This window comes from Lepidochelys kempii, chromosome 9 (assembly GCF_965140265.1).
Source record: "Lepidochelys kempii isolate rLepKem1 chromosome 9, rLepKem1.hap2, whole genome shotgun sequence".
NCBI classification, from domain to species: domain Eukaryota; kingdom Metazoa; phylum Chordata; order Testudines; family Cheloniidae; genus Lepidochelys; species Lepidochelys kempii.
Window position 1 is genome coordinate 76,719,441 of NC_133264.1, and position 19,502 is coordinate 76,738,942.

The 19,502-nt window shown below is 40.6% G+C and overlaps 1 protein-coding gene across 2 annotated transcripts in view; it reads left to right on the top strand.

Moving 5' to 3' along the window:
* The first annotated feature begins 386 nt into the window (after window positions 1-386).
* The window catches only part of LOC140917667 (fibronectin type-III domain-containing protein 3A-like), an 86,299-nt gene continuing 67,183 nt past the window's right edge, over window positions 387-19,502 (top strand). The window contains exon 1 of one of the 2 annotated variants that reach the window (XM_073360949.1): window positions 387-490. The gene's annotated coding sequence lies outside the window, so the exon portion shown is untranslated. The remainder of the gene's footprint in view (window positions 491-19,502) is intronic. The other variant, XM_073360947.1, reaches the window with a different exon arrangement.

A 19,502-nucleotide genomic window follows, 5' to 3' on the forward strand; every position in this document is an offset into this window, starting at 1 on the left:
ACAAATAATAAACAACAATATGTCAACTGGGTCTTATTATAGACCTACATCTTCCTCTATCCTTCAGTAATCTTATTTTAGTGTTGCTTTTAGTTTTGTAATAATATGCCTCTGATTTTATAATTATGTATAATCACAGTCTCTGATTATACTTTCATCTACCTTCCCATTATAATCTCAGGGGTTTTTTTAATTATCTTATTTGAACTAAGGGGTCCCAGAAAGGGTACCAGAAGTTGTTCTCATTTGGAATGTCCTCCTCCCGAGTCAGTTTTGCCGGATTGAACGGCTAAAACTGGAATGCTGGTGTCATTATATTGGTTGTCGCGCCCGGCCGCCCCTTCTTCTTGTTATCACGCCTGGAGCCGCCTGTACCCGCTGCGCATGCGCAGTGCCCGCATTCCATCATGGCGGAGCCGTCTGGCGGCGTCTGGGGCGCTTGGCAGCGCTGAGGTTGGGCAGCGGTTACGCTCGCGTCGCGCCCCGCTCGGTGAGTGGCGTTACCCCCAGCCCGCCTGTCTGCCGGAGGGACTCCCTGCCGGGCACTGCGGAAGTCGGGCGGCTGGGGCAGAGCGGGCGCTCCCCGGCCGGGGCGGTGCGGTGCGTGCGGTGCCAGGAGCCCGGGGGGAGGGCGCCATGGGGCCTGCTGGCGAGGGGGGTGGGGCGCTTACTGGGAAGCTCGTGGGGTGCAGGGGGCGCAACGCGGGAGGTGGGGGCAGGGAGCGCTCCGTGGGGAAATGGGGCAGAAGGGTGCGGGGAGAGCAGAAGAGGGATGGGGGGCAGGGAGCGAATCGTGGGGGACAGAAGGGTGCAGAGGGCACCGGGAGAGGGGGGTAGGGTGTGGACCTTGGGAGGTGGGGGGCAGGCTGGTAGGGAGCGCACACGGGGGAGCGGTTACTGACATTTCTCTCCTGTTGCGGATATCTGTCTCCTCCCCCTTTTCCGTGGGGCAGGCAGATGGGGTGCTGGACTGAGACTATAGTGAGGTCCCCCGTTTTGAGAAGGGGGTTTACTCCCACGAGCCCGCCCCCATCTCCTCCCCAGTGTGTCCCATACGGAGCCAGCTGGAACATAGCCAGCCTTCCTGTTGCCTCCCCTTTGAGCTATCTTCAGGGAGTCCCCCATATTTCTCCCCTGCTACTTTCCGTTTATTTATGTGCGGGGAGGGGGTCAGGGTCTGGAGTCCCTCTCTTTCCTCATCTCTTCCCCACCCCCCCACCCCCCCCACCCCCTCCGGCAGCCGGCGTTGCTGCCTGCAAATGCCACGTCGCCTTCTACTTGTTCCCTTTGACTGGAGTGATCAGCAAATAGAGACTGAACACCTCCCTCAACCTCTCTCCTCTGGGTGGGAGGTGGGCAGGTCGGTCCTGCCATCTGATCTATGGCTAGTAGCCACCGTGTTTTACCCCTGCCCTGTACCCCTCCAGCTAGGGGCAGCCGTGAAGGTGGGTATCCTACTGTGGCTACTTTCCAGTGTGATCCTATTATTGGCATTTAACAAAAGGCCACTGCTGTTACTTTAGTGTGTAGTGCTGGTGCTTGGGATTGGGGGCCTCCAGGGACCCCTGTCCCACAGTATGCAACTTTCCTTCCTAACCTTTTGCAGCAGGCACTTTATGAAGTGACTATAGCTATAATCTTTTCAACTAATCCTGGGTGATACATAGCTGGCAGGTGTATTTAGCTCAAGCTCAGAATTTATTTCCTGTTTATAACTATTCTTTCTCTGGTAGCTGACTTCTTATTCCTGGATGATTTTAAAACTAAAGATAGGTTCATCTTTTGTTTTTAAGCTTGCTGTTGAGACTCCTATCTCTGAATGATGGAAACATTATGTGAAGTCAGTGTATGTTGTATTTTTTAAAAGAACTAGAATTTTTCAATTTCCAGCCAGTTTCTTTGTGTTTTAAAATCCTTTTCTTTCTATGGCATTTAGATTTTGCTTATCAGAAATCATTGCAAGCTTTGCCCAAAGCCTAAGTATTAACATGGACACAGAAAATAATGAAATTTGCAGTAGAACTACAAGGTTGTGTATATCTTAGGTATTTATATAAGTCTGCAATATCAGAGTGCCTCACAATCTTTTAATGTATTTGTCCATGCAACACTCTGTGAGGTAGGGAAGTGCCTTTATCCCTATTTTACAGATGTGGGGGGCATGAGGCACACAGATATTGGCCCAAGATCATGTATTATGTCTGTGGTAGAGCATGGAATTGAATCTAGGTTTCCTGAGTCCCAGAGTAGTGCCCTAATCATTGGACCATCCTTTCTGTATTTTAAACCAATAAAATATCTTTGGATTTATGTACTAAAATTGACAAAATAGTAGTAGTTTATATGCTGTCCAGTGTCTTTATCAGAAAAAAAAAAATTCCCTATCCCTGCCTTCCAAATGCCTCAAGCAAAAGGCAGAAAGGGCATGTTGGAAAAGGGATAAATATGAATAACAGGAAAAATAGTTGTATTTCTTAAGACCTAAAATTATAATATATGAATTTTTGTGCCTGTTGGAAAAGTAGCTAGCTGGTATGCTCTCTTCCCTTCCAAAACTTTGCCTCACTGTGTCCCAAGTCTTGCAGTCTGTGCGATCATTGCATTGTGATCTCCTGTCATTAAATTGGGTTAAATTAGTCTGATATTTCATAATGCAGAGTTGGAAGGTCTCCCACCAGTTTCGTCCTTTCAGTAGGGTAGGGGAAAGTGTAGTGAACATTTTCCCTTGTATTTTAACCTGTAACTTTTAATTACAAGATTCTGTGAAAAGATCCCTTGTATAGACCATCTTAAAGTTTCTTGGAACAAGCTATTACAAGTAGATCACTCGTAGGTTCAGGATTGTTGCAACAAGATTTTCTTTTCCAAAATCTTGGCCTGGGCTGCAGTTAGGCTGCACCTTGGCAATGAATCTGAATAATTAAACTTTTAGTATATCTGTAGATATTACGCGTATTTCAAAGTAGTTTTCATCTTTAAAGTAATATTAAAATAGCTTATTTCTTGTCATGCCCAGCAATTATACCTAACAATATTTTCAAAGAATTGACTGTTGGAATTACTTGGAATAGTAACTCAATGTGTACACTTTTAGAGAGAATAAAGATAACTCTGTCTACACAAATGTGTTTCCTGCCGCAGTCCTTGATCACGCACTATGTCCTTCTTGAGGTTAAGTTGAAACCAACTTTGCAACAAAGTCAAGCAGAATATTTTGGTAGGACTTTTTAAAGTGGTTTGGGTTTTTGTTGTTTTTTTGGAGGGGGTAACATTTTGTATTCTGTTGACTGTGTGTGGGTCTGTCAATATTAATATGACTTTTTTATTCATTTTTTGGAAAAGTTTTGATGAGACCTTTAAAACCCAAATCCTGTCTGCACTGTGTAGACAGTAAAAATTCCAGTACACTTTTCATAAGATAGTTTGTCCTGTTGGCCTTGGCAATGCTCTTCCCCGCCCCCCCCCACCCCCAATTGGCAAACTCCCACCAATTTTGTACAGTCACTGCATTTCAGTTGTATTGTGTGTTCCTATAGTATATGGTTGTCTGTATACACATTGCTTGAAAAATATTTTGGAATTCTTCTGGATAAAGTATTGTATCTAAACAAAAATATGCATTTGTTTTAAGTTCAGAAAACTGGAACTCTAACTCTAATACAACCATTATTTAGTGACCCTGTGATTCAGGAACTTTGAAAACTTAAAGTCAGCTACAAAAAATACATTTGGAATGAAAAGTTCTGGGGATACTTTTCTGTGCCATAAATACTTAATTCCACATAATTAAGGGAGACTTAAAAATATGCCTCTGAAAGGAGGTGTGTGTCCTCATATTAATAAGGTTGTGATGTAGTCTTAGAGACTTCAGAAGGGAATCTTTATTTTAATTACAAGTCAACTTATCGCTAAATTTCAAATGATTATGAATACGAATACCAGGTCTCTGAATCAAATTATTGCTACTAGAAAATGTAATTGATGCAAAATTCCAAGTCCTGTTAATACCAGCAAAATAACTTCAGATTTTTTCTTTCACCTGCTTTCTAGTGTGCAATATAAGGCAAATTCTGATTAAGTTTGCCCAGGTCAAGATGGTTAGTTTTCAGCTGTTATCTTTACTGCAAGCCAGATCTTAACTGAAAAGTTTTGGATTCCTGAGTGAGGAGCACACACTGAACTCTTTATTACATTCTTGAAGAGCTTATTGTAAAAGCAGCGATAATTTATTCTTTCAGTGGTTCTAACACAATCCTTTCTGTGTATCGACCAGCATAGACAGACCACTGGCTCAGAGCCCTAAGTCTATTTCCAGTCTTAATGTAAATCTACTATTGTTCTGTCTCTCTTGATTGATATGGAAACTGCCTCAGTTTTCTGAGAATTCATTTTTTTCAATATTTAGATCTGGATCTTAATCAGTATATCTGACTAAAATTGACTTTCTTTAGAAGATCATATTAGTAATCCAGCATTTGCAAAGACCTTGAAGTGCTTTGGCCCTCATCATATACATAAAGGCAAGAAAGTTTTAATCTTTTAACATACACACTCTTTGAAGGTTGGAACTTGGTGCCCGATCCATCACTTTATTTTATTCCAAGTAAGAAGCAGTTTCTTGTTTTGTAGACTAACCTGAGTTAGATAGTTTTAAATTTAAAATGACTTGGTTAGACTTTATTAGATACTTCTGAAAGGGCACTGTCAACTTTGGTATAGTACTTAATTTTTGTTCTATTTTTCTTAACAACTGTATCCATTAACATTTGTTGAATACTCTTCCCCTATCTTGAATGTAACATGTCTGCTTTTAAAAGCTTCAATGAATGTAGTACCTTCTACTGGAAAGCTTTTAGTAGAGCAATTTTTGTAGTTATATTTTAGTTTGTAGCTATTAAGCTAGCACAAAGAATACATTTTCTAGGCCACACAAGTAGAGAAATGGTTGATTTTTCTTTACATTCCCTCTCAGGTAAAATATTTTCAAGGTAATTCAAATTTGAAGAAATCTGCTTAACTTTATCAATTGATTTTTAATCTTTTCCAGTTTTTTAATAATCGGACAGCATCTTTAATGACTGGGGCCTTAATTTCCAAAGAATACATTATGCACTAGAACATCTTAATTACTTGGAAGTTATTTTTTAGTACTTACATAATACTGAAACTCTATTAGCTTCATAATTGAGCTCTTAACATGGACACTATGCTATTACATGTATGTGGGGGGGGTGTGTGTGTGTATGTATAAAAATACACAAGGTTGTAGATAGTCATTCTGTAACACCAAATATAACTTATACTCCCGAGGGAAGTCTGTGCCAAAAAAATTAAAAATTCTGTGCACAATATTTTAAAATTCTGCATATTTTATGTCAAAATAATGGCATGGTTATTGAAAATGGCATGATTATTGAAAATGGCATGATTATATCGTGTTATTTTGATAATTTATTTCAAAATACCTGTCAGCAAGTGTACATGTAACAAATACAGATAACAAAAAAGATTCATGAAATGTGTTTTGACAAATAGATTCCTTACTAGGCGTATTAGTACATCTATATGGCTCCACAGAGCACATGGCAATATTCATATTTCCATTATATCAAGCACAAAAAACTTTAAGGGTGTGTCTACACAGGAAATAAAATAATGTGTCCGGCCTGTGCTAGCCGACTCGGGGCTCAAGATGCGGAGTTGTTTCATTGCTGTGCAGACATCTGGACTCGGACTAGAGATGGAGCTTTGGGACCTTCCCACTCTGCAGGGCCCTAGAGCCTGAGCTCCAGCCCATCACAGTACAGTCTGGGTGCAGCTGGTTGGGGCTTGGTGAGGTGGGGGGTTTGACTGCAAGGGTAAAGGTCCAGATGTAGGGGGGTGGGAGTTGATGGGGAGGGGAAGGTCTGGATGTATGGAAATTGGGCAGATGCAGGAACAGCTCCTCACACAGTGATTCCCTCCTCCCGTGGCTGGGGAGTGAGCATGGCAGAGTGGGATGTGTGTGTATGCGGTGCTTTCTGCAGCCAGGGGAGGTTCCAGGGGTGAGTTATGATCCAGCAAGTATACAGAAAAAAGCTAAACACTGATAAATGGAGAAGATGAAAGAAAAGGGCATTAAATGTTTCTACGTAAACATTGATTCAATAGTTAATAAGTTTAGAAACTGTTTTAATAGACTTTTTTCAATCAGCATTGTGACTGACAGAATAGATATCAACGGTTTAATTAGGAGCAGTGTGGACGTACCTTGTTTATGTTGGCAATAGGTTCACACACTTTCTTTGCTACCTGGTGTTATCTTACTGGAGACTTGCATAGGTGGCATTTGGATACAGAAAACAAGTTAATATACAGTAAAATCTATTTACCTGCCTAAAGCAGAATATGTGCTGACACACAACAAGGAAATATTTAGTCCTAATCAGTAATAATATATTGATCAAATAACTAACTAGATGACATTTCAGATTTTATATATATATATATATATATATATATATATATATATATATATATATATTTCTAAATAGCTTTGAGATTGAAGGTTCTGATCAGGTTTAAAAATAAAGATGAATCTGCGTAAACTGAATTCTGTTTTATGTCCAGTTTTTCTACCTACAGCAGGGTTTCTTTATTAAAACAGTCCAAACAATGAAAAGCTAAAGATTCTCATAGATTGCTTTCTCTCTTATTTATGACTCCATAAGATCCCTGAAGAAATTACAATAATTGTTTCATGAAAAATCTATAGTATTGGAAAAGTATTTAGAGATTTTTCTGTCTCTTTTAATTTTAGTTTGAGATGAGGATAAGCTGCATGGGCCACAGTTTGGGAACCAGTGAGCTAGAGTAATTTTTTTTTTAATGGGTGGAAAATAAGTGACTGCAGCATAAAATGTTTTTGTGAAATGCAAAAGAGCTTTCTGATGTATAGTTATACATGTGTAATTTCTTAACTGTTCCTGGAAAGTTGAAAGGAATATGTCTTGAATCTGTCATCTAATGTTTGCTGTGGGGTCTGAATCTAATTAACTGTTCTAATAATTATAAGCACAGAAATGGATAATGTTGGGAGAAAAAGACACTGGTAAAAGTGCTATACAAATTAACATCCACCAAAAAGCCATAGACCTATATGCCCTTATGTATCACCACTTGTAAACACTGTACCCTTTGATATGTTTTCAAGCACTTCTATTTGATATATAGTGTTGGCTGCAAACAGCATACAGTGATGCATTTTATTCTCTTGGCTAGTACAATTGTATGATTTCCCTCCTCTCCCCAGCTCCAGACGCACACTTTTTTTCTTGCATGCAATGAACTTGCATCTTTCAGTAAAGTATCACAGCTACTACATGCTGTTTGTTAAAGTGAAATACCAGCAAACAAAGTTGCTATTGTGATAGTCAAATTATGGTAGTCTTCTTGTTTCATTTTAAGTTCTTGATACATGTTTGTGTTTTTGCTGAGTGAGTAGTATTTCTTGATACTTGTAAGTTTCAGAGTAACAGCCGTGTTAGTCTGTATTCGCAAAAAGAAAAGGAGGACTTGTGGCACCTTAGAGACTAACCAATTTATTTGAGCATGAGCTTTCGTGAGCTACAGCTCACTTCATTGGATGCTGCAGCTCATGAAAGCTTATGCTCAAATAAATTGGTTAGTCTCTAAGGTGCCACAAGTACTCCTTTTCTTTTTGATACTTGTAGAATGGCTACACATCAAAGCCACATGTCATACTTTGACATGCCATTTTGATCTTTGTAAAGGGCTGCTACTCTGGGAAGATTCAAATGAGCAATCAGTATAATTTGTTTCATTACCTTCCAAAGCAGTAGATGGAACTGGAGAGAGAACACAAGTTGGCTCATGGAGGCAGAGAGTGGTAGGTTGCAGGAAAACTGGAAGATAAATAAAAAGCAAACATCTGGGAAGGGGTACTTCTGTTATGGAGAATAGTTAACTTCTCCCATAAAATGAATAGGTGTTTGTATAGGGAGAGAGCCATCTTGAAATACCCACAAAAGAGATTTTTGTATGCTAAGAACTCTTTGGTAGCTATGCCTTGGTATACTGTCCTTGGACTAGGTAGTTTTATTACTTTGTCAGGTGAAAGACATTTGTTAAACCAGATGTTAAGATGACTGTTATAAATAAAGTAACACAATGATTATACATATCTGCTGCTATTTAATGCCCTACAGCAAATATCTTCAACACTGATAGCTCTATAAAAGGGGTTGGTTTATTTGGCTCTGCCTTGTGGAGGTTTAAGCGAAGTCAGCTACTTGCTTAATCTGTACTGTAAATGTGTTGCTCTAATTAGGATTACTGAAGGACTGAACAGGAATCAGGTAGCATTTAATATTTACAAAGACTTAAGCTATAAAGGTTGTGGTTTTTTATTTGTTTTACTACCCAGAGATTCTAAATATTAAGTAGAGTGGATAAAAAAAAGTACAAAAGTGTATGTTCAAATCTATTTATTTATGTTACTAATTCTTTCCTTTCTTCCCATTGATAGTCTTAAATAGTTGTACACTGATATTGTTATCTAAAAGGTTTCTCCAGCCATGGAAGTTGTTAAAACATGGAACATCTGTGAAAATGAACTTTCTGGTGTGGGTACAACAACAAATAGTAATACTTTTGCTATCTGAGGCATAGGTATCTTAAAATACAAGATTTAAGATTTTATATAACTAACCTATTAAACATTAGGTTTGAACTGCAGCAACCCCAATTTTTCTGCGCAACACTCTCAATTCCTAGCACTCAATCTTTACCAAAGTGGAAAGAAAAACAAACAAAAATCAGTCATTGTTAAGGATAAGATTTTGTCATGAAGGTCACAGGAGTCATGGATTTCGTGACTTTGAGACCTCCATGACATGTTCAGCTGGGACTGGAGCTGTCAGCCAGCGGGAGCCCAAGAGCTCCGAGCTACTAGCCCCGGGGCTCTCAGCCAATGTGGGCGGCAGGGGCCCTGGAGCTGTCATCCATTGTGTCAGCCTCCCCTACCCCACCCTCAGCAAGACTCTGGCTCTCAGTCCCCCCACCACACCACCCCCCACAGAGCTCAGGCTTCTCCTCCCCCCCCCCTTCCCCGTTATCTTTTAGTAAGAGTCCACAAGCAGGTTGCAGGCTTCTGTGAATTTTTGTTTATTGCCCATGACCTGTCTGTGACTTTTACTAAAAATAACTGACAAAATCTTAATCTTAGTCATTGTCAAGAACATTTTCCCTTTCTGGTGATTTTAGGAGAAGCGGATAAAGAATAGAGGTTTCAAGTAGGACATATTCAATCAAAATTGGGAAAGCTTTCACACTTCATAAATCTGTCCTATGTACTGTTAGATTTAGGGCTTCCCTTCGCACAAAGTTGCACTGATTTAACTAAAGTTATGACTACATGATGTGAGAGCATCCACAAACAAAGCTGATCCAGTTTAAGTCATTTTAACATCATACCTTTTAGTTATTGTGTGTGTGTAGACAAGTGGTTCCCAAACTTGTTCCATCGCTTGTGCAGGGAAAGCCCCTGGCGGGCCGGGCCAGGCCAGGCCAGTTTGTTCACCTGCCGTGTCCACGGGTTCGGCCAATCGCGGCTCCCAGTGGCTGTGGTTCGCTGCTCCAGGACAATGGGAGCTGCTGGAAGTGGTGCGGGCCGAGGGATGTACTGGCCGCCGCTTCCAGCAGCTCCCATTGGCCTGGAGCTGTGAACCACGGCCACTGGAAGCCGTGATTGGCCAAACCTGTGGACGTGGCAGGTAAACAAACAGGCCCGGCCCGCCAGGGGCTTTCTCCGCACAAGCAGCGGAACAAATTTGGGAACCACTGGTATAAAGAGCAAGCCTTAGACTGACTTGCTGGGCAATCAAACTGGGACATGATAGTTTAAATATCCTTTGGAGGTTTAGTATAAAGGTGTGTTTTTGTTTTTTCCTTGTTTTGATGTAGCAAGGCAGTAAACACTAAGATTTCTCTTAATTTGTACCAAGGCCTGTAATTTTTTTTATTTTGAAGCATGAAACTAAAGCAAATCATGCTTTGTAAATGAGTTCTTACATTGGAAAAGTTTGTATCTGAATCATAAATTGACATTGTAGACCAAGCACATTTCTGATTCCCATAAGCAGACTGACTCAGAGCTAGCGGAAAACAACTTTTGCTTTTTTAGTGCAGATGGAGGCCTGAAAACAAACTCCTGATTGTATTAAAGCTGTGAAGCCCTGTATTTACTGCTGTTTTGTTGGGTTGGAAAAGAAGTGACTGGTCTCACCAGTTTCTTAATAGAGAACCTTTCCTGGGATATGATATTTTTTTAATGATCTGTATGTTTCATTGTTCCCTATTAGACTGCTGCTTCTCTTTGTTCACTTTTTATTGAGTTTACATATTTGACAGTTTCATCTGAAAGCATTTTCAAAAGTTTCTTGTCCTATAACTTTTTAATCCTCAAATACTCAACCCAAATTAATATCCTCCATAAGGTAAAGTAGACTTAAATCAGCCACTTCGTGGACTTGAATTTGGTACCTTGCCACTTGGGTCTTCAAGTTAATCACTCATTAGTGCAGGAGAAACCCTCAGAAGCACTTCCATGTCTTTTCTGTACAATGGGTTAGTCTGACTAGACGTACTCATTACCTTGAGACTGTTTCCAGGCTTAATAAGCAATATATTGGGTTGTTTAGTTTCAGACAAAAGGCTACCTCTTCCCCAGGTACTAAAGAAAGAGCTGGTAGCTCACTGAGTGAGCAGCACTTGGTTCTTCTGAATGCAAATTACCTTAGAAAGGATTCAGTTTTACCTGTATTTCTAATGAAACAAATTACTAATTCACTATTTTTCCCATTAAGGTCAAATTTTTCAAACATGGGTGCTTAAAGTTAGTTACCTATGTAAGTAACCTGGACTTCAGAAATTCTGAGCACATGCAGCTCCTATTGAGATCTCATAAGGGATCAGCATTCATCCAAACATTTTGCTTTTGCTGCAGAAACCTGTAGCCTCTGGAAGAGGTTAAAAACCTGCTGCTTTTTTGGTGACTGAATAGGGTCTGACGTGTTACTGCTGCTGTTTGTATTGGGGTAGGAGTCATGGACTGGGATCCTCTTGTGCTAGGCACTGTAGAAACACATGACAAAAAGACTGTCCTTGCCCCAAAGAGCTTACAGTCTTGTCTTGTCTGTCTAGAGTTGCTTTAATTTTAGGTGCAAAGCATTCAGCCTAACAGTTTTCTAAGTGTTCTCAGCCAATGCTGTGTTTATTGTTTCAGCTGTTGTGGAAGTCTTTTACAGACATTTTCAGTCTTTGTTCCCTGTTTTCTGGGTTCTTCATTCTCACTTTCTGTCTCTAGCAATGGCTCTGCCTTTGCAACGTAAATCTGTAGTTTTCTAGCCCAAGTCATTCATTTGTTTATCTTTGGACGGTTTTGTCTGTTTTTCCTGCAATTCTTAAGGCCATTTTTTCAGATTTAGATATGAGATATATATGTAGGATTTCAAAGTACAGTGTTAACATACAAATAAAATGGATTCCTTCAAGCCCTAAACATCCAGAGCAATGCTTTGAGATATAATTAGCCTATTTTCACGTAAGAAATTACCTTTAATTGTGTTAAATAAGTTTAATTTACTAAGTGTTTAAAGAATTCATGCTTTATACCTTCAGGACAGCATTAACTGAACAAGTTAGCTGATGCCAAACACTGTGTATTCCCAGCAAGTGGAAAGAAACAGACTGTTGTGCACTCATCTGTTTAAACACGCACACAAACCAACAAAAAACACCTGTAGGTGGAAAACATCTTAATCCCATTGCTCCTTGTAGTTGGAGAATTAAACACTCTAAGAGCCCAATTCTGCAAGGAGTAGAGTATCCTTAATTCCTGTTGACCTAAGTGGGAATAGCGCATTTCAGAAGCCACTTGGCTCCTTCATAGTATTGTGCTCTAAGGATGGGCTCCACAAAGGTACTTAAGCACCTAAATCCCATTTTCAGATACCACTACGATCCACAAAACTCCCTCTAAAGTCTCTTGGTGCCTAATTTTTTTCCTCTGGGCATCCATGCTGCAGTCAGGGGTGAAAATAAGTCTAGGGACTTACTGGTACAGGGCTGGGCTGGGGCTGGCTTTGGGTCCCAGAAGGGGCGGGGCCTCAAGTGGAAGGGGCAGGGCTGGGGGAGGTCAGAGCCAGCTCCGGCCCACCCTGTACCGGCAAGTGCCTCCTTCCCCCTCCCTGGGGTAACAGCGGCAGCCGGGGGCTCTGGCAGCGGTTTAAAGGGCCCTGGGCAGTAGCGGCGGCCGAGCCCTGGGCCCTTTAAATCATCCCCGGAGCCCCGCCGCCATTTCCCCAAGGCTCCAGCCGCCACTACCACCCCGGGCCCTTTAAATTGTCCCCGGAGCCTGCCGGAGCCCTGGGGAAGCAGTGGCAGGGCTCTGAGGATGATTTAAAAGGCCTAGGGAGCTGCTGCTGGGAGCTGCAGACCTTTTAAATTGCACCTGGGAATCCACCCCGGTTCGGCACCCCGGCTCTTGGCGGTACGCTGTACCGGGGCGTACCGGCTTACTTTCACCTCTGGCTGCGGTCTCACTATAGGCGCCTGGACACCTATCTCCTGCCTAAACCCAAGAGCGATTCATAAACTGGGAAAGACAAGCATTTGGCTGCCCAAGTCTTGTGCAGGGGCCTGATCTGGTAGGCAGCCTCTGAGCATGCCTAGCAGATGGGACCCCTCAGACAAAGTCATACAAAACAGGTGGAGGCGGGGGACAGAGGAGGAGATCCCATATAATGTTTAGCCTAGTGGATAAGGTTCCCACCTAGGATGTGGGAGACTCCTAGTTCAAGTTTCTTCTCCTCCTGAGAGGGAGAAGGGATTTGAACAGGGATCTGCCATCTCTCAGATAAGTGCTCTAACCACTAAACTATAGTCATTCTAACTCTTTTTCTGGCCCAAATAATACTTAAGTATTCCATTATTGAAGTTGTTCCACTTTATTAAACAGAAGAGAGTGACCTCAGAAGTCACATCAGAATGCTCCATAGCCTAATGCAGTGGTTCCCAAACTTGTTCCGTCGCTTGTGTGGGGAAAGCCACTGGTGGGCTGGGCCGGTTTGTTTACCTGCTGCGTCCACAGGTTTGGCCGATCGTGGCTCCCAGTGGCCGCGATTCGCTGCTTCAGGCCAATGGGAGTTGCCGGAAGCAACACAGGCCGAGGGATGTACTGGCCGCTGCTTCCAGTTAGGAAGTTAGGTGCATGCCCAAATGGCAATATAATAGATGTTTGTATTATATAAGTTGTATATATGAGCCTTATACTAAGTAAATAACCATTTAGTTAAAATATACAGGGGTGATCCTTGATGTGGCAAAGGTAGGGTCAGTCAACTGACCACCTAAATCTAACTAAAAAAAATCTAATAAGCTTTCAGCATCATCTTGCATCTGTGCCTCAGTTTCCCCATCTGATGGTGGTACTTCCATTGTAAATCACTTTGAGATCTACTGGTCAAAAGCAATATTATCTAGCTCTTATTTACTCAGTCCCTGCAGAGGTTTATAAATTGCTTCAGTAAAAGGATAACCCTTTGAATCTATATGATTGCAAATGAATTTCCTTGGACTGGAGCTCTCAAAAAATGTCCAGGACATATTATAAATGCAAGGGAGTCTTCCTAGTACCAAAGCCATTGCTGATATTGTTTCTCTGGTCCTGTCTACACTATAGGGAAATCAAGTTAACAAAAACAGCTTTTAAACATAGTTCTTTCCAGAAAGGTGCCAACACAACTTTTATGCTGGTACAAAGTCTGGAACGTGGCCTGTGAAAGGATTTGTTACACAATCCTTCTTTCTGTATATTACCTGGGGAAACTGTTTTTGGAAGAACCGTTAAAAAGCAATAACAAAAGTTTCTCTGTGCTGTTGTGGTTTTCTGCATCTCCAGGTACTCTGCCATTTGTTTAAAAGCCTCCAACAAAAGAATGTTCATAATTGCTATCTTGGATATGCTTCTGAGCAGTAGCGCTTCCTATATGACTGCAGCAGCAGTAAAACTCTCAAACTATGGCCAGCATGTGTTTCATATAGTTTCTGGTACTGTCATATGGAAAGTAATTCTGCACAGGAGCATCTTGCAGGTAGCACTAACATAAATCACTGTGGCATTCTGCTGCTTATTTGGGTATTAAAGGAGGATGAGAACAAGTTAAACAGGGTTCTTGTGAGAATGTACTTAATATAATAAAGCTGTGTAGTCTCTTTTGTAAAGCATCTTCTATTCTGTCTCTGGAGTTAACTTTATCCTTTTTTCCTAACACTGAGGTCTCCCAGCCTGAGAACACAGGCCTAAATTATACAGTATTTTTCCCAGTTGTAAGTACAGAAAATGTTTGACTGCACCTACTTGTTGGGTAAGCCCTAAAGAATATTTTCTGTGTCTGTCAATTCAACTTGTGGTGGCTTTTTGGCTAGAAGCCAAACTTTATACACGACAGGGTGTAGAAAAATTCACTTGAGTATCATTCTGGATTATTTCCAAAGATGTAGTAAAAACATAAGAGCATTGAACAAATTAGTGTTATGGAGAGGTGGTGGTCTCTTCAGAACTAAAATTGTAACTAAGCTTCTGTTAAAAGCTTGATTTTTAACACCCTCTCTAATTTTGCCATAAATAAACCAGTCTGCCTAAAACTTCTCATGTGTGGTCCTGTGGCACAGGAGAAATATTTTAAGATTGGAGTGATACAACAGGGTGTCTGAGATCTGACTGATGATTGAAAAACTGGGAATGTATTGCAGTTTGTGAAATGAAAAGGAGGACTTGTGGCACCTTAGAGACTAACCAATTTATTAGAGCATAAGCTTTCGTGAGCTACAGCTCACTTCTTCAGATGCATATCGTGGAAACTGCAGCAGGCTTTATATATACACAGAGAATATGAAACAATACCTATTCCCACCCCACTGTCCTGCTGGTAATAGCTTATCTAAAGTGATTTCCAGCACAAATCCAGGTTTTCTCACCCTCCACCCCCCCACACAAATTCACTCTCCTGCTGGTGATAGCCCATCCAAAGTGATAACTCTTTACACAATGTGCATGACAATTAAGCTGGGCTATTTCCTGCATAAATCCAGGTTCTCACATCCCCCCCACCCCGATACACACACAAACTCACTCTCCTGCTGGTAATAGCTCATCCAAACTGACCACTCTTCAAGTTAAAATCCAGGTTAAACCAGAACATCGGGGGGGGGGGGGTAGGAAAAAACAAGAGGAAACAGGCTACCTTGCATAATGACTTAGCCACTCCAAGTCTCTATTTAAGCCTAAATTAATAGTATCCAATTTGCAAATGAATTCCAATTCAGCAGTTTCTCGCTGGAGTCTGGATTTGAAGTTTTTTTGTTTTAAGATAGCGACCTTCATGTCTGTGATCGCGTGACCAGAGAGATTGAAGTGTTCTCCGACTGGTTTATGAATGTTATAATTCTTGACATCTGATTTGTGTCCATTTATTCTTTTACGTAGAGACTGTCCAGTTTGACCAATGTACATGGCAGAGGGGCATTGCTGGCACATGATGGCATATATCACATTGGTGGATGTGCAGGTGAACGAGCCTCTGATAGTGTGGCTGATGTTATTAGGCCCTGTGATGGTGTCCCCTGAATAGATATGTGGGCACAGTTGGCAACGGGCTTTGTTGCAAGGATAAGTTCCTGGGTTAGTGGTTCTGTTGTGTGGTATGTGGTTGTTGGTGAGTATTTGCTTCAGGTTGCGGGGCTGTCTGTAGGCAAGGACTGGCCTGTCTCCCAAGATTTGTGCTGGAAATCACTTTAGATAAGCTATTACCAGCAGGACAGTGGGGTGGGAATAGGTATTGTTTCATATTCTCTGTGTATATATAAAGCCTGCTGCAGTTTCCACGATATGCATCTGAAGAAGTGAGCTGTAGCTCACGAAAGCTTATGCTCTAATAAATTGGTTAGTCTCTAAGGTGCCACAAGTCCTCCTTTTCTTTTTGCGAATACAGACTAACACGGCTGTTACTCTGAAACCTGTCAGTTTGTGAAATGTTTCCTATCTCAAAATAGCCAGCTCTGTAGTAACTCCGAATTTCTTCTTTTGTTCTCACTGAAGACTGATTTTTGCCTTTTTTTTTTTTTTTTTTCCCCTTTTTAAGTTTGGAGTTGTGCCATGGCTTGGGCAGGTGTGGGGTGTTTGAACCTGTAAACTCCAGAGGTCATAAACTCTACTGGCAGGTAATACTAGATTTAAGGTGCTCAGAAGTCAGGACGCCTCAGTAGGAATTGGCAAGGTGTCCTGTAGAGTCCCAAAGCGAGTCAGGAAACCCCAGCTCTTTGTCTGCCTCAAATGTAGCAATTTCATCTACATAAAATTTTCACACATCAAAGTTTATAAGAAGCTTTTTTCCAAAAAATAAAAAGCTCTAACCATCTTTAAATTCGTTCTAATATACATGATAATTATTGGGAACAGAGGAAACACGTTGGAAAATCAGAAATATAAAATATTGTACACCAAAAAATCAGAAATATCTAGAAAATCTGGAAGTATTTGAGGTACCAATACCAGGTATCTCTGACCCCTTAGCAAATTTGGCCTTTTGATTTTTTTCAGCCAGATTCCAGCTACCGAAGATAAACTCTACATATCTGCATGAAAATTGTGGTTTCCCTGCTTTTAATTAAGGACTGCAGACGTTATTTTCCTCACCCCTGTTGCAGCCCACAGACCGCATCCTGCTTATTCCCATCTACACATGATCCATGCAAGACCCAGTCCATGTCCCCCACTACTCAAGGAGCTAGATACTTCTTTTAGCCTCCCAATAGGTTAGAGTCGCCACATTACAAATACAGACTGGAGTTTAAACTTTCTCTCAGCTATCTGGATGTAAAAGTGACAGATTTTCTTTCTTTCCTTCTCACCATAACTTTACTCAAACAAAGAGATAAATACCATATTATCATTATTTAAATCAAGATCTGATGTCTGTGTAAAAGCTAGGTTCTTGTTCCACCTGAAGTTAAGGGCTTGGTGAAAGAATTGCTGGATGAAATTCTAAGGCCTTTGTTACTCAAGAGATCAAACTAGATTATCATAATGGCCTCATCTAGCTTTAATCTATGAATTCATATGTTCAACATGAAAGAATTAACGTTGCACTTAGTGGGGTTGTTCTGCAGGGAAGTGGAAGACAAGTGGCAATGAAAGGACAGTTATTGTTGGTGGGTGAACTCAAATGAGTATTTCTTGGTTGGCACATTTGAAGTACCTTTAAATTGCTCTTTTTTTCTTTTTTTCAAAGACAGGAAATTCAAAATTAGGGATAAAAACAAAAAGTATTAACTATAATAAATCTAAGATGTATACAGATCACTCTAGCAATCTATGTGGTTCTGTAATTAATTTTTCACTGTTTATGCATTCTGTTTAGCTTCAGCTCATTACTTTATTTGGACAGTTAAATCTGATTTGGTTAATCATGCTCATGTCTTGAGACTTATGCTTTAACAGGAAGTCTCTTTACTGTTTCAGAAATTTGTTTTTAGTGTTTGTGAAAAATCTTTTGCAGATCCTAAATGTTGGGTCTGAATTATCTGGCATCTCATTTTAAATATCATTTGAAGTGCTTGAAAAGTTTGACACCTACTAGACAGAGCCAACATGAAAGATTTGAGGGTGGCCTTTTATTAGTGAGGTCCTGAGCCAGCACTGTTGTTTCTTTACAAAATAAAAATCACAATAGATCACATGAGACTATGTATATGTGTGTGGAATTGTATTACTTATTGCCAGTAACGTTAAGTCTGCTGAGACCCACTGGAACACAGTTCTATGGTTTTCTCAAGGACATGTGATGCCCTTCTGGGGAGACTTTTGGGTACTGGGAAAATATTTTGATGTGAGTCCTAGTCACTGGGTCTAAAATGTATTAAATCCAGAAATAAATATTGATATAGCATCTGAGTCCAACAAAAGGCAATTATATTTTGTTGATTTATACAAGACTGTAGGAAAAAAATCCATACAGACATTGAGTATAAACAACCTTTTTTCCTTGGAACATGCTAATTTGCTTTCTCTTCCTTCCCCCTCCAATTACATTAAAGTAGATACTGCTACTAATTAAGAGCCTTGTACATGCTGAATTCTTACTTCAGGTGTTAAGATAAAAGTAGATTACTCAAAAGTAGCATGAATGTTCATAAAAATTAGTAAAATTTTTTCTATCAGGAAAAATCTGACTCAAAATACAGTACCAGCCCTGATAAAACAGCTGTCAAAAAAAGCACTGCTGCTTTTCTGTGGAGTGTTTTTCCCAATTTGTTTTATTAGTTGTCACTTCTTTTCATGCAAAACTCGCTGTGCTTACTTTCTTTAGACCATTAAGCTGTGAATATAAATGACTGGATTTTCTCTGCTTTTACAAGTCTGCCTGTGACTTTATAATGTCCACATTGCTTTTCTTAGGAGATTTCACTATAAACTTGTTAATTGTTGTAAATTGTTGCCATGCTGTTAGTGTTTTATACCAGTTGTGAACTTTTTTATATGTTGAAAACAAATGCAAGTTTTTGCATAAAATAAGGTGTAATGTCTTGTCAAGTAAAACTAATAATGACTTCATATCTTAGCTTCTTGTTTTGATGGCATTTCCATTATACAATCCCAATGGGTATAGTTTTAACAACTTACTTGGCAAAAGATTGTTTGATTTTTTTCCCCCTTAATCTTAAACACTGCCTATTAAGCTTAGATGCCATCTGTTAAGTAAAAGTCTGATATTTACCATTTCCTGTATATTAATATTGCATATACATTTTACTTTTTGATTGAAGTAAAATATATTTTAAAAATCTTTTTAATTTTTTTTTAACAAAATGTTCTTAAGTAAAGAATTTCATAGTTCAGGAAATAATATCTAGTGCAGGGGTTTTCAAACTTCATTGCACTGCAACACCCTTCTGGCAATGAAAATTACTACATGACCCCAGGACAGGGGACCAAAGTCTGAGCCCTGCTGCCGGGCCGGGGGGACGGGACGGGACACAAAGCTGAAGCCCTAGAGCTTTAGCCCTGGTGGGAGGCCTGTAACCTGAGCCTCGCCACCCAGGGCTGAAGCCGTTGGGCTTAGGCTTCAGACCTGGGCAGTGGGGCTTGGGCTTTGGCCCCAAGGCCCAACTAGTCTAAATGCTAGTCCTGGCAACACCATTAAAAGGGAGTCCTGACCCAGTTTGAGAACCGCTGATCTAGTGTCACTTCACTGCTAACCATTTCTTGTTATCTGTTTGGTTGCTACATTTTCCTATTTATATAGCCCCACCCCCCACACACACTTTCGGACTCCTTGTGTTCATTGAAGCACTTGGTAATACTGAGCCAAAGTCAATGGGAATCCATAATAATTGTCGCAGCGTGTTACAGGGAGCAAGAGAGAAGGGAAGGTTGGTGTTTC